At 31.4% G+C, this 16,978-nt stretch overlaps 1 long non-coding RNA gene across 1 annotated transcript; it reads left to right on the top strand.

Annotated features, from left to right (window-relative positions):
• Window positions 1–10,957: 10,957 nt before the first annotated feature.
• LOC123689364 lies at window positions 10,958–13,483 on the top strand. Its single transcript, XR_006750355.1, has 2 exons — window positions 10,958–11,316; window positions 11,621–13,483. It is a non-coding gene; the product is annotated as an uncharacterized LOC123689364 (long non-coding RNA).
• The last annotated feature ends 3,495 nt before the right edge of the window (window positions 13,484–16,978 follow it).

Raw genomic sequence — 16,978 nt, 5'->3', positions numbered from 1 at the left:
AATGAATTTGTTTTCGCATCACTTCTCACTTGCAAAGTCCTATAAGATTGTTTTATGTAATAGGATACGGGCAGGCTCATCAGATAAGTTAAGTGATACCGCCGCCCATGGACACTCCATTTCCAGAAGAATCGCAAGCGCGTTGCCGGCCATTGAAGAATTGGTACTCTCCATTCTTGACGGACGCTATGTCGAATTCGTACAGAAATACTTCATTAGACAGCTGGTTCCACATAGCAGTGGCCGGCAAAATCCCCTTTGAAACGGCCAAATGTGGAATGACGAACGTCGGTGATACGAGTTACTAGACCGAACAACTTCTCTGAACACTCTCCAGTATTTTTAAATACATACAGGCGAGGAACCGCTATCGAGTATATTAAACATGTATATATTTTTTTGCAAATAGTAATTGTATAATGCGGCGTCAATGCTACATTAAACAGTGTGGCATTTATGTATATAAACAAATTCGTGGGAATCATAATAATTCACATCTATTCGCATTCAATTCACACTTGATAGGGGTCATCTATTAATGGGAAGTGTCGACGCGTGCCACCCGCACCGCCCGCATCGTATGTTTGACATCTAGTGGCTCGTGCGGTCGCGATCCTGAGGAAATCGATCTTATACCACAACACACCTAATAATTTGATTAATTAAATTTTTATAATACAGTGATTAGTCCATATTAATTATTGACTTAAGGTTCACAATCGTGTAATTGTGTATATGGGAGTCATATTTAGCGTTAAGATTCGACTGTGCAGCTGATAAGACGTTTTCAATGTATTTATTCGTCGTACAAGAACATGTTATTACAGCACATAAAACGAATAATCAGCCACTGAGTATTAGTCCGTCCATCCGTCCTTTAGACTAACGATGCCAATTCAATATTAGCTTAATAAATTGTATTGCTAGGTTTTGATATTAAATCTTTGAACCTATCTTTTACTTTTGCTTATTGCTTGACTAGTATAAATCACAAATTCAAGATAATATTTCTAATTCCGCTGATATTTAATAGAACCCAATTTAAAATTATTTTTGTAAAATTGTGTTGGAATCTAAATGCATATTTAAATCTAAGGACGATTTTACTAAAGATATCAATCAAAGTATCATTACATTTTCTTAGACCAACCTCAGTATTGTTAATCTAGTCAAAAGATAAAATTCAATTTCTTCTAAAACATTTCTTATAGCAAAGGATCAGATCGTAGATTTGAAGTAAAAAAAGGATGACTTTCAATTCAATTCCAATCTCATTATTCCTGTATTTTTATGGAAATCTTATCTCGGGAATTTTTAGAGGCTATTATAATAAATTATACTAAATATTCAGCAAAGAAGATATTAATGTTATACCTATTTGTTTTCGCAGGTTTTTTGTAAAACTGAAATTGTAATTCTTGCCAAAACTTATTTCGGTTTCAGTAAATATACATATATAAATCTCATTAAAAATACGTTTTTGTTGATAAATAAAATGTGTTTAATTTACAAAAATGTTCAAATGTAAAAAATTATAAATTTGTGTTATGTCGAAAACATAAACTAGAGTTAACATGTAAATAGGAAGAGACTGGCTGCCCAGAACACAGGGAATCCTAGTGCAATTTATTTTACCTAAATATCATGTTATTGTTGTTATGTGCATAACATGTGATCTCTACGCTCGCACAGTGCCTTTAACCTTCCGACTCCCAGAACCAACATTGGGTTCCGCCAGCCTTTCACTGGATGTGTTCTACTTTGGATTTAGCCACTAATATCGACCCTTTACTGCTTCATTTAAGAATAAGTTAAAACAACTATTAATCGTTATCGTCGTTATCCTGATTTATAATTTGTGAATATATCCAATGTATTTTTTTATTGTATAGAGATGTATCTGTTTTGTTTCCTTAATAAATATGTAAAATAAAGTAAGTGTTTTCTTCTTTCTTTCTTACTCCTTCAGATAATAATTGATAATGATTTGACTAATTATAATAAGCGCAACTAATACAAAATCTGTTTTACCATTAAACATTATTAGCGAAAGACAAGTAAAACGATTAATTTTAACATACCAGATTCTTTCTTACATTAGTTATTCACGTTATAAAGTAATTAGGTTCACAATTATTAATGTATTCTCTTTTTTAACGACGAAACTTTCTACGAAAGGCATTACCGCACTGGAATCAAGCAATTCCGCTGTCTGGCGCCGGCAGATGCTTAATAAAAGCAAATTGCAAGCTCACCTTACGCCCTGCCATTTCCCACGGTAGGTACATCCTCGCGGTACCGTTGTAAAAGTCCACATTCATAATAAAATATACAAACGGACGACCGCCTTATGAAAAAGCTTTGTCGCCAAGCATTCTCGCTTTAATTGCTGTTTGCGAAAATGAGATAAGAATTGAAATTATAGCTTTTATAATCTTTTGCCGCGTGGTACTTTTGTTGGCGTTATATTTGAAATTAAATTCCTTATCAAGAACGTTATTTATTTTCATTATTAGAGGACATAACAAATATTATCAACTTCCCTTAATGTACCTTTAATAATGCTTATACAGCTTATATTAAAATGGATTAAAAATAATTAAAAAAGTATGTTAATTCCATACAATAGTAAAATTAATATAATTACTAAATTACATATATGATATCTTTTAACATCTCTTTAAATAGCATTAAAGAAAAGTTTTCTATTTATATAGATATATTTATGTGAAAGATCGATGATGATGCATATAATATAATATATCTATATAATTACACATTTTAAGGATATTTAAAACACAAGAGGTCGTCATAATTACGACAACGACCTAAAGACAGACGGCTTGAAGCGTTATTAAAGAGTTAATGACAACTTAGCGTTAATTAATGACGTCTTTAAAAAGTTTGAAAGGCTGTAATTTTTCCGAGGCTGGATAACAAATTCTAGCCATTTCTTATAAATATAGTAATAAAATTTGCCAGTTTTCTAGTACTGTAATTTTCCTATCTTTTCCTTACATAAATTGGTAGATTTGCAAACACACGGAGAGACTGTAGGCGTAACCCCCTAATGGAAATATATCAGAAAATAATATATTTCAATATGCAATAAAATCGGAAAACGTATGACCCCGTATTCGCTGGATTTACGCAAGCACACCTGAACAAGATTGTATCCGGGCTATAAAAAACCTACGTTCAATCGTGTCCTCAAAGAAGGTTTGTAAAGGACCCTCACATTCCGCAGTGTCTATAACAGATGTGAGCGGGAACAAGATTTTCGTCTGGATTTACATAAACAGTTTCCCACCGAATCTCTTGTGGGGTAAAAACGTAATGGCAACTCCACATTATTCTTGGTTAAGTTCCTTGTCATTGCCTTGAATGGTTCTTATCGTCACTTAATATCACTTCTCAAACATTGAGACATATACAATAATACAACATAGAGAATTTATTGCCAGTTCTTCTGTTCCGTTCTACGACCTTGATTTGAGAACTGGCAGTAAATGTAAAATTAGATTCATTAAATTTTTTTGACGTACATTATGTTACCTATATGAATAAATGAATTTTGACTTTGAAAACGGTATTAAAATATAATTTAGTGCACAAATTAAATGATTGTACTCAAACTACTAACGACTCATATTACATATTTCAATTCACTATAACAGTAAATATCATGAAACATCACTATATAGTGCAACGCTACCCAAGTAATAAAAATAATAAACAACAGTTTCACATATTCAATATAGATAGCGTAATTGTGAAGGATTATTAAAATTCATTTTCAATTACCTGCCTATAAGTCTGATAGACGCTCAGAATAAATGAAACGAACTTAGATCTTGCATAAGTTAGTTCTAGCTAATAATATTTGCTATTCTTGAATCTGTAAGATTAGCTTTTTAGTTTTAGTTAGTTATTAATATTGTTTTTTTTTCCAGATTAAGGTTCTATAGATTAATATAAATATATTTTGTTTTTTATATAACTTCTGGTTATGCACTTCTTGCACTTCTTGCACTCATCATTTTTTTATTTATTGTTTTCTTTTCTTACTAGGGTTGCCTGAAAGAGATCGCTTGTTAGCGATAAGGCCGCTTAGATTGTGTTATTTGTGTTTCTTTATAGCAACGAAGTGTGAATAAAATAAATAAATAAATAAATTTTTCTTAATAACCTTGATTTTGTGATGAAAAATTCTTTTGATGGAAATGTTTATACTCAGTAACTTATTTTAATAGCGGTTGCGTGGCAGAAAGGCTCGGTGGTATTTAAAAATGTAGAGAGGTCATTTGTTTTAACGCAACACCGAACGCAATCCATTCATATTACACAGAAATAAACCGTAATTTATGAAAACGAAGTGAAACATGAACAAAAATCCCATTTAACATTAGCTTTTCACGGGGAAATGAAAAGAATTTCTAGTTTTATGAATGGATATGATTTCGTATGAAATAATACATCGTAAGTGCTTTTCAGATTTCATTCGAGATATTTGAAGAATCTGAATTCATTTGCTCCTGAAATATAAATTGCCGAGAGTGTAACATTTCCAGGTAGATTTTAAACAAATTAAATTTAATATTTCACTTTTGACGTTGAAAAACTAGATAGATGTCTATAACTTCTATCGATAACTGCATGGACATAGAGTTGGTCATTCAGGTGGGTTCCAGTTTAAACATAAACTGTTCGAATGGTATCCATACAAAATACGCAGTATATTTCAAAAGAGTCTAGCCTGTATACCTACATTCTTGATATTGATATTTTAATTTAAAGTATCCATTAAAGCGAAGCAATATGACGACGTAATATCGTGCTCACGTGTACCGTAGAGCCTCCATATATTATGCACGTCCCTCAATCTTTTCGTTGTTGCCGCGACCTGAATCCCCTATTGTGCCCTTTGAAACGCGGACCAGTAGGGAGAGCTTGAATAATTGAGAAGCGGCTCCGTCTTACTCTCTGAAATCTTAACGAAACTCATTGAGTGCGCGATTGTACTGTTGGTTGTATGTTTCCGCCGTCCGCGCACGTGTGCTAACATTGCCTACGGAATATTAATCGGCAAACATAAGCTGTTAAAGTTTTGCTGTTATGAATACAATGCAATATCCGGATAGTAAGCCGAAGATGAATTTATTAACATTATGTTTGTTTTTGCATAATGTTTTTGGTCACTGGAAAATTGTCTTTCAAATTACACTTGTATTTTTGATTATAAGATAAATGTATAAACCTAAAATTTCCTGTTCCAAAAGCCATTATGTTAGAAACATAATGTGTTTTCAATATTCAATCGCTTTAATTAATAGAAGACGCGCTTAAAGCAAAATCGTTATTTCCTCATTGTTAGCTACCATCGCTTCCACATCGGTGTTTATCTTCGAAGACAGCTTAAATTCTCTTGTTAATACAATATCACATTATAATCTATATTAAAATGTATGTTTAAGCTTTCACCATTAGTATGGCATTAACAAAGGCAATATATTTTCTCGATTTGTATCCAATGTTATATTTTTATCTACTAATCAAACACAAAATTACAAAGTAATAATATGTTAAAGAAAAATAAGCTTATGGAATTGTATATTTAAGTTTTATAATATATACTCAGTATTATTGTCTTTAGCTTATACAAGCAGCACGCAGTAAATGTACTACTTTAGTATATTAGCTTTGGGCTATATGTCGCAGCCACTAGCTTAATTAGTCGTTAAATTAACAGCCTAGCCTTTTAACTAAATGGCGACGTTTAGCTAGCGGCCTGAAAGATATTCAGCTATTGCGTTTGTTACAAAACTCAATAAACTGGTCGACTAACGCTTAGGCCACAATTCATGAAGCTTTGAAAACACCATCAAAGTTGTGGTTTGCCGACGCCATATTGACAGTTTAAAAAGTTTCGTTTCGAGTTTGAGAGTAGCAAAAAGTGATATTAAATTTTAATTAACAATCAACAGGCTAGGCAAGTAATTAAACGTTATCGACCCAAGTCTTTTATCTAGCTGTTTGATTAACTGGCTGAACAACATTCAGGCCGCTAGTTAAACGTCTAGGCTGTTAATTAAGCTAGTCGGCTGCCACGTACACACAACATATACCTAACCTATAAATCGTCGCATTATGTAAATAATGCAAGTTAATGTCTACAAAGACGTATATAAATTATTGTAAAACTTTAATTAAATTTAAGTCTGAGTATTGTCAAGCTGTCAAACTTTAAAGTAGAATCCAATGTTCATGTTAACAATGAACAATTTCGGTAGTTTTCACAAAATCCGCTGACTGTATTTGTTTAAGGCGGTTTAAACAACGCAAATTCGACTTGTGATTAATCTTTATCCTTATTTTCGTACCCTTACAATTCTAACAAATGACAGGCATAAATCTATGAATTTAACTTTGTCGGCTGAATAAAATTATTTCTATACAAAGCTTGTACATTGCGGTATGTTTTATCAAGTAAATTCAAACCCTAGAGGAATTTAATAATGAACTTAAGGTACATTTGTTGTTGGAATCCCGAGATAATTTTGGTGTTTCAACGGATTTACATCTAGAGATAAAATGGAAGCAAAGCTATGTTAACAATAGAAATACAGAATTGAACTGTGTTTTGTTGGGGGCTATTTTACACAGTTCCAGTATTGTAGCTGGTATATAATCTGAGGGACTTCCGATCGCTATTTTAGCCTTGATAGCAGCCTGTGTTAAGATATTTTCGTGTTTTACAATATTAATGTTAAATAAATGTTTATTTATGATTTACGAAGACTTTAATGGTTTTAATGACTATAGTTAAATGAAATGAAAATTATGGTAACATTACAAAAGCCTATTTTTTGAAGTGAAACTTGTTTATTGGCGTTGGAAATAAATTTACCATCACATTTTTCCGTTACGCGCCAATTTTTTTCTTGTTCCTACCATGGTTGATTCGAAGAGATTCGAAGCCATTAATAACAAAAATACATAATAACAACAATAATTCTATTACAATTTATGAAATTCTGTGATAATCTTAATAGTAATAAGGTTAAATGAAATTATTGTATTATTTGTATTCATCTCTATGATAAAAAAACCTTTTGTTAAACTTTATCTAATTTAACTTCATTTTACCAATTTCTATAGTAGACCATTTTTGGAAAAATAAGGTCATGAAGAAGTTTCACTTCTTACGTGTGTACTATACATGCACACATTTTTTTCCAAATCAAATATAAATTGAAACTATATTTTTAAACATAAAGGTTATAGAATGTCTGCACTGTTTCAATGGAAATGACGATGAACACAAATTATAAAATCTACTAGCAAGAAACAGTTCAAAATTACATAATTACACAAATATACCAGAACCACCTTGAGACAGCGGCTGCAACTGCATCCTCAGCATTGAACCCGAAGATACGTACCTATTATGTACATTATAAATATATAACTCATACATAATACCAATAGAAACAAATATTTGTTTCAACCACAAGTGTTTTATTTCGAAATCGGTTTTCAAAGTATTTTTTGAAAGCTAGTTCAAAGTAGACTATCCGCAAATTCTCATGCAATGTTCAGCACAAATTGAGATATGTAGTGCTCATTGTCCTACATTGCACACATATGCATTCCCCAGTGGATGAAATTCAAAGGCCCAAAGTCTTTACGGTTATTCAACAGAGATCGCAGGCGAATAATTTCTGCATTGCTGTTCGGACCGAAGCAATCATACTATTAGATACTTCTTGTCTGAAGGATCATATACGAACAGATAATCATGTACATAGTTCAAAAGGTTCAACAATATTTTCCTTTATAACTTACTAGGTTTAGTGCATACGAGGTTATGAAATATAGAACAGATAGAAACATTCTTTATTGTTAAATTTTTCACATGTATTTCATAAGCATGCAAAAATTGAAAAATAAGCATATTTTTAAAATTGTTGTTTGTGAAGATACTAGTATGGTAATTTTTCTCGGAAGAAATTGGCGAACAAACGAGCTCGTTGAAAATAATTCTCCATTGAAGCAAATAGAAAAGATTTGGGTGATCAGTCTGCGATAGGTAACGAGAATCTAGGTTAGATACTGTTCGATCTGGGTTGGTAAACGAAACAAAGGAACCAATTTCCCACGTAATATCACGCCATATTACTTGTTTGATCCATAACATATTAGGAAAATTTATTTACATAATGAACTAATAATTCAAGTATGAGGTCAATTTATTTGTAATATTTGTAAATTAAAATTTTGTTTATTGAAGGCCTATTATTATTAAATATTACCTTAACGATAATATAGAAAATGCATCAAATTGCCCAGAGCTGTGGCTAAGAGTAAAAAAATAAGGCAATATTATTTATAAAACAATATTTAATATAATTGTGACGTATATCAACCACAAAATGCCGTATGGTCAAAAAACATCTAAATCTCTTTGTCCAAGACGGAAAGAGATTTACATTTAGGTAGATGAAATTGGATTAAAATTACTAAATAGTTATGTTTCAAATAAATGTAAAAAGATGTTTGAATAGCATTGTAAGAGGGTTTCAAATAAAAATAAAGCATTAATAATAATCTTGGAAAACATAAATAACATCAATTAATGAATAAAGCTTTTTTTAACATCTAAGGTCTTCGAGGGCTAGATATATAACCGTTCAGATAAGGCTGAGATTAATTTCTGTGTTGGAATATACTTGAAACCTAACCCTGATACACGAATCATTCGTAGGAACCTTTCGGCTATCCATCGGATATCTGCTATTGTTCAAAGTCTAGTTCATCCAATAGTGTTTACACATTTCTGTGTCTGTTTAGGTGATCATTTGTTAAGACAAATAAACCTATAAAAACATTTACTATGAACCGGAACGATTAATAAATTATCGATTAATAAATTGATATATTTAATATTATTGTCGTGATTCATATATAAACCACTCAACTGATTTTGATTGGTTTTGTGTTCTCAGGAAAGGTTGTGTTCTATACACTACATTGAATCGTATGATAAATTAGTTTATTCACAAAACTAAATCATTAATTAAAATATTAAACCATTGAATTATCGTTCATAGTATCATAGAAAAACTGACTCATTTGTATGATCACAGTATAAATACATAATTATTTTTGCATGAGTGTGATTTTCGGACACTACGCGTGTATTTAACGTAAACATGAAAGAAGAAAAGAAGAAAGAAGTTATATCTCACAAGATCCAATGAACTTTTGACAGATATAAACTTCGGCTTATAACAAAAATCTAATATTACTAAGATATTTGACCAAGTTCAAACCGATGAATTCAGCATGATGGTAAGCTATTAAAGATAATAGCTTATAAAATTATGAAGCCATTGAATTTTAAACGAATTAAATATGTATATCTAAATGCGTTAAATATGCGAAAGTTATGGAAATATACGAAACATTTCAACAAAATTATTTCATATAAATTAACTGCAACTTCAAATGGTAATTTAACTGTTTAATATTAATTAAATGAAATAAATTCCATTCCAGCGAATAAGGTAAATGATGTTTAAATAGGCTGGATGCATTTTGCACCTGGTACTATAGTCGTTGTGGCCGAATTATAAACACGCATTTGGGATAACGGTGCGTTTATTATGCAACGGGTAATTATAGGAATTAGCGTTTAATTTTATACTCGAAATTTTAAGTGACTGAAAAATTGTACATATTCTAGCAATCGTTTGGAAATTATGCAAATCTTCTGCAAATAGAACGGATTGGAAGAGCTGTAACGTTATTTTATTTCAGGCGAAAATAAATTTTGGAAATCATAAAAAAGCCCATTATGTATTATACACTATTATCAGGATCAGTTACTAACTTCCTGCTATTACGCAATTTAACAATAATGTCTTTGTATGTGTCTATGTTCAATTTCAGTCATTAAAAACATAAAACATTTTCTCTACATGCATTTTTTTCATAAATCTGAACTCTAGGATATGAATCCCTTTCTTCCTTCAAAAAATATATTAAGCGACCGAATTCATAATAACTCATTTAGTCATTCAAAGTCAGAAGTATCTGAAGCAATTTTTTAAATTACGAATTTCTATATAAAACAGCTTGGCATTATAATTAATTATATCATATTACATTTTCTTACAAGAACTTCATTCCAACCCCATTTTATGTTTGAATACAAACACATAAATGTAAATTCAAAATCGTATTACATTACCAAGTAGGTGTATTGTTTTTCAGTACCTAAACTTAACACTAAGTAAGTGAAGGGTCAGATAGACCTACTGGTTTTACCTCAATAAATTAAGACCTCATTATTTTAAACAGAGCACGTTCCCCGTTATCGCTGAAAAGATCTTTTGTTGGCGCAAAACACTTGGGGCAAGTCAATCGGTCTCGTAAAGCGTTCGCAAATTAATGAGTTCATGAGTCAGGAGTCAGGCACATGCAGTGTTATGTTTCTAAGGTAAGACCCTTGAAATTTTGTAGTTCTTAAACCTTTATATACTAGGAAAATTGAATTGAAGCTTGTTTATATTCAAGCATGGAGGCACGCCAACGTAAAATGAAAATAAGAATACAGTGAACGAAATTTAAGTAATTCGAGAAAGTTCCATTTTATTTCTCCGTGTTGACTTTCCTGTGTTTATATATTTGCAGTTGTGAAATATATTGTGCAATAACGGTCAAAGCAAGATTTAATATGTATTCTAATAATTTGCATAACAAAAGCTGAACGACGAATATCGTGAGAAAATTCCGTTAGATTGCCGTCCCTTGCGCATAGAGTGATTAACGCGGACAATAATTTTGATTTCGGTTATGTTATGTTCCCACCGGGGAGTGCTCACCCCATCGCAAGTACAGGTAAATACAGATGATAAGCAAGACGTTCAAGGGGTCGAAATCAATGCAACAAAGAAAAAGGGGGCCATTGTATGCGTTTACGCAAGGACCTCACGTGCGCTTACGCTCCCACGGCGACGCAGTTAGGGAATTCGGGACTCGTATAAAAGGGTGTAACGTCGAATCTATCGTCACTTCCAAAATTTCCATCGCAGTGAACAGTACCGGGGGCCCACTGGGTCCCCGGAGAGAGTGCGCGTTCAATATTACCATCACGTTCAAACTTCACATTACTAGTTTGTCAATTAAAAGTTGGAAGCAGACGCGAAGTTAATCAATGTTTTAGTAACAGTAAAAGCAATTTCGTTTCGTAGAAAACATCTTCGTAAGTCTATTTGGAGATTGTTTCGGGAACACTTTCGGGAATATTTATTGGTAAGTAAAGTTTATCACTTCTCACTTTCTTCTTGTTTTCGCTACAAAGGCTCTTCTTTGTAGACAGCTAATAAGAATGATGCAAGTTTTAATATTTCTGAAGTCGTGTTTTATTCAACCGTTACTTAAACTGCTATTTTATTATAATTTATTCATACTTTATGTGTTCATTATACTTAGCTTTACTATTAACTTATCAACATAATAGTTACATAAACGTATTATATTTAGTAATGACCGTCATATCGTTATCAAATATCGTTTCATTATTACAATACTAATGAAATATTTTGGATTGTTTCAGATATGGCTAACTAAAGCTAAGCTGTAATGCCTAAAATGCAGTGGTCCAGTGGCATATATCGACCGAAAGGTACGTGTTGTGGCTAAAATGTTAGCCAAACGTTATGAATCACCGGAGCTATAGATTTACCTAAAATTAGCATAGGCTTTGTCGTGTGTCTAGGATTAATTCAACGTGTGAAATTGCATTAAATATATGATTTTTTGATTAACAATTCTCTATTTCGCCTTAATGCACGGTCTTGTTTGTATTTCAAGTTTCAACCAAGTTAAGTTTTATTTAACCTGTTAAGCTCGTTCTCAGTTCCCTTGTTACTGTTTCTGTTAAACACCGTTAATTGTTAATTATCTCATTTGGTTAGTTTTTGTTAAGTTTAAGTTAAAATCGTAAAACATGTTGAGTTAAAAAAAGAAAATATTGTTTGAATAAGTTTAATCTTTCTTCATCATTGTTTGTTATGTTACTATCAAATGTGTTTGTTGGAATGTGTTCATTAAACGTTGATAATTGTTTCTGGTTAAAAATAAACAGTAAAATTATGATGATTAAAAAAATTGTTAACTTGGGTTAAGTTTGAGTTATGAGATAATTTGAGTTAAAGTTGAGTTTTTCGTTGTTACGTTAAGTTTACGTTTCAAAACCAATAGGAGAATGACCAAAAACAATGCAGTAATAACTGCTTCTAAAGTTACAAAATTCGTGAAGTTTGAAATGTTTTAAATTAAACATAATATTGATGAGCAAAGTTTTGTCAAATTGTTGTGAAAACCAGCTGGTCTGGTTATCGTTTGGTAACTTTTGTTTTTTATTTCGTTGTTAGCCATTTCCGTTTCCGTTAATTTGTTGAATTTTCGTTTTGTTCTATCATTTTCAAATTACGTTGTTGTTTCTACACGTTGTTGTTTAACACGGTATTCATTTAAATCGTTAATCTGTGGAACGTTGAATTTTTGTTTTCTTTTGTAATTTTGATGTTGATTTAACTGTTTTTACCGTTGATTTTTTGTTTTGATATAAACTTCGTTCATTAAACTTTAAATATCATTTCAATATACTATTTATGTAATATTGGGTTAAAAATACTAAAAAGATATTCTTCACCAAGTGCCTTCGGAAGTGCCTGTAATTGTTTCCTTCTTTTGTGGTTAATTAACCGCCGAAGAATGTTTTATCGTGTTTATAATATAGAACAAAATTATTTGTTCAACGCATTCATAAATCAACTAAGTGTAGCGTAATGTTACAAAAGTAAGAATATGAATTTAAAATATTATATTCACGATAATAATGTTATTTATGAATGCTTAATGACTATTTTCGCCCACTATATTCCATAGTATTATTAAATTTCAATATATTCGGTTATAACAATATTTCGATAAAATTATCGAGATAATGTGACCTTAATTAAATTGTTTCATATGAGCGCAGCACTTTACACATTCAGAGTATTTAAACATAATGTTTTAGCATTTACTTTGCAAACTTCATCAATACCTACTTTAGGGACGAAAATGGTAATTACGCTCTATTGTTATATCGTTAATTGTTACCAATAATTTGAATCGTTTGTTAAAATTGTTACCGTTAATTAATTAATAAGTGTTGATTTGTCGTTTGTCATTAAATTTTTTAACTGTTACTCATATGGCTGTGTTTGTTAGTTTTATATTAAGTTTTCGTTTTAACTGTGTTGTTACGCCGTCATTAAGGTCTCAAAATTGTAACCGATTAGTGTAAAATGTAAATATTATTTTAAGTGTTTGTGTAAGTTAAAACTAAAGCTTTGGATAAAATTAACAGATAAGTATTTATTAGAGATGTATGAAAGCGTTCGTGTGGTAATAAATGATGTAAAGAAAATGTTGTTTTAATTAAATTTCTCGTATCCCTAAGTGGCGTTCGGATTGAATAAAAAGTTAATCTGGTCGGAAGTGGTTGGATCGGGTCCAACTCCTGGGCGCCTAACGTCCACTAACAAATGAGGTCGTCATCTCGCGAGAACTCTAACCCCGAGATATATTAAACGAAAATTTTTCGGTAAAATTTTCATACTTTCATTCGTATAAATATCAGAGATAACTTAGTTCTTAGCTAGTGTATGAATAGAATTTTTATTCTACAAAAAGAGATTTCAATAATTTTCAATTTAATTTCAATCAAAATAAAATTCACGTAAATTTGAATTTGTACTCTGCGTATATAACAATATTTTAAGATGGGCTTGATCGGTTTTATTTTCTTGTTTTCAAAAGGGCAAAAATCTTTCTTAGATTAAGATTTTGTAAAATAAGAAGCATTCTAATGGCAGGACCATCTAGAATAACCATATGACTTATGTAACTGAAGTTGTCTTATCGTGCTATACGAGCGTAGTGTTGACAAATGTGTCGAGTTGAAACTTAAAGTAGTTTCAGTGGGTTGATATGTAAGGTTGGAAAACATTGCATCCCGTACACAGCCAGTGTAATGAAGATAGTTTTCGGAATGGAAAACATGAAGTTGGTTTCATGCAATCTCGCCGCTTAGACTCTTCTTAATTGCTTAACTTTAACCAGTGCCTCTTCCTGTCCTAGAATTCGTTTAACTTCCTGCATACTTCAGTCAACATGTAAACTGACATTTGATATATCTTGTAGGTATAAAACTAGCGGACTGTTCTAGCTGCATACGGTTGCATTTACTTTTACCCGAGTTCTGACAAATGTAGGAAAATATTAGTGTAATTTTATTATTTTTTGGAAATAAAATGAGGCTAACCTAAAGAAGACCAGAAGCATTGAAAGGGAAAAAATTTGAATTAAAAATTGAATTAGAAATTGAAATAAACTGTTCTTTCTATATTACACAGAGTGTAAATATGAATGTTATATGCAATATGTGTTAACGAAAATCATCATAATTATTAAACTAGGAATACTTATAAAGTTTTAAAATAACTTAAATGAAATGCCAAATGTTTTTATTGTCGTTTTTGTATAGTATACAAAACCCGCGAGACATTATACCCGTCAAGGCTAGCAACTAAAATAAGAAAAAGCCTGTATTTAAGCAGATTCCGTAATTGAAGTTAAATCGCAGTAGAATGAGACTCACAAATCTGAGTTCGTAGTTTAAACCCTACGCTGTGCACTAATAGCTTTTTCTTTATTTATACTCAATTAATTTATTAACAGCTTTGTATGTAAAGGTCTTACAGCGACGGTAATAAATACATTGTGACGAACCCAGCATGACTTAGAGCCAAAAATCTACGCGGCAAACGTGCCTAATAACCTTTTTGCCTGCAAAGAAAAACAGTAAAATGAAAACATTAATTCTTTAATCTTTTTGTATTTTTGCATATGCCCTTATTGATTGTATTGTATTGGCCAATTATCTTGATGTGTGGATCAAATTTAATTAAAAAGTAAATTCTGCATCTTCCTCTGTGAAATCTATTATGTGATTTTGTTCACTGTAATTTTCTGTCTCGCCTCTGTTTTGCTCAAAGAAGAATACCTTACTGGGATGATGTGCTATATTGAATCTCAGCACTGACACCATCTTGTTGTATCTTTTGCTCTGTTTGAGCTGTTTTTCTGCCTTCTCTTGAGTGCTCACAAGCTGCCGTTGGTTGACCTGTACATCCCGAATTTTCTGCTTAAGAAAATTTAGGCAGTTATCGACCTGAAAGAACAAGTTATTCACGCTCCAGTTGAACTTTAGGTCGCAGAGAATCGTTGCTATGAGAGACACATAGAGAGCTGTCATACCAACAGCGAAGTAGTATAATTTTGGATCGCTACCCGAGAAGAACGGGCAGTTTTCGTTTAGTTTAAGACAATCCCAGAAATATGAGGGCGATAAAACACTGTCTCCCATTCGATTCATGGCGGATAATGAATTAAAACGGAAAATTTATTTTAAGTTTTTGACACTTTCATGACAGAGCGCCAAAGTTGGCGCTGTGAATTTGCTAGGGCATCTGTCTACTGTGAATGAATTCGACCAGAGTGATTATGTGCAGTTGCAGAAAAGAGGTTTTAGTTTAAAATACCATAAAATATATAGACAACGTTATTTTAGTGCTAATATTTTTGGGACGAAAGAAAGTTCGCAAAAACAGTAGGCTACGCTTGCAGATACTTATAAAAGTGTTGGTAAGATAGAAAAACTTCGATAGTCTATGAATTGATAGTACTTTTGATTAGATAGTTTCATTTATTGTACAGATGAAAAAGTTTTTCCGGAATTTCATATGTAACCAGTTGACCTATATGTAATGTAATGTATATGTAAGTATACTATTTGTGTTACTATTAAAAGCATTGATTTACATACATTTTCAATACACAGTTAAAGTAGCAATAGCATAACTTTTCTGTATTAAAAAACTTCGTTGCGGTAAATTAGAAGCTTATAACGACTTATTTCACAGTCTCGTTTTAAAATTGTGATTTTTCAGTTCGTTGGCAATAAAAAAACTACTGATAAAAACTCGTATCCAAGTATGAAATACACATAAAACCCTGTAATATAAGTTTGAAAATACATAGAAGTCACATATGGATGTTTTCTCAAAAAAAATAGGCAGTGAAGAGCAACGGGATAGGTTCTATTATGGCATAAAACAGATGGAAAGAAAATGACATACTAATTCATAAACGAAAACTGACATGACAGCACTTTACCCATTTGCCCCCTGTTCTATAAAAAAAGACAAATTTTGGTTTGTTTTTTTTCTTTGTACTATTTATTTATTCTTATAATACTAGTCTATTGAATTAAAACCTCGGTCTTAAGCAACCTGCAGATTAACCTAATCATGGAACAAGATTTATTGAATTCAAAGGCCGTTGAGATGGTAAGGACGAAATTTTGTCAATGTAAATGGTACATAAATATCTAATACGAAATAAATTTTCAAAACTTAACTGAAATTAGATTATTCATAATACATATATATAATTGTTTACTTTGATGATCAATCAATAACAAGTCAATAATAAAAAGTCAATAGGTTAAGATTTATTTGGATTTAATAATTTATCATAATTCTCAAAACGTCTTAACTTTACATAGTATGTACTCAACAAATTACTAATAAATATAATATGAAATCGCTGTTGCGAAAACGCATAAGAAAACAATTCCTTCTGTAAATTCAATTTCGGTAAATGCTATGAGAATGTGATTTCACTTATAGGTGAAAAAATCAACTAAAGCCAAATCATATATAGAAGACATGATAAAAATCTTTTCTTCTAGATTATTCAGTAAATATATATATATAAATCTATATATGAATCTCCTGTCACGATGTTTGGCCGCGATGGACTCCTAAACTACTTAACCGATTTTAAATTAAATTGGTAC

The sequence above is a fragment of the Pieris rapae genome, chromosome 7 (genome assembly GCF_905147795.1).
Source record: "Pieris rapae chromosome 7, ilPieRapa1.1, whole genome shotgun sequence".
NCBI classification, from domain to species: domain Eukaryota; kingdom Metazoa; phylum Arthropoda; class Insecta; order Lepidoptera; family Pieridae; genus Pieris; species Pieris rapae.
This window is presented reverse-complemented; position numbering and strand designations above follow the sequence as displayed.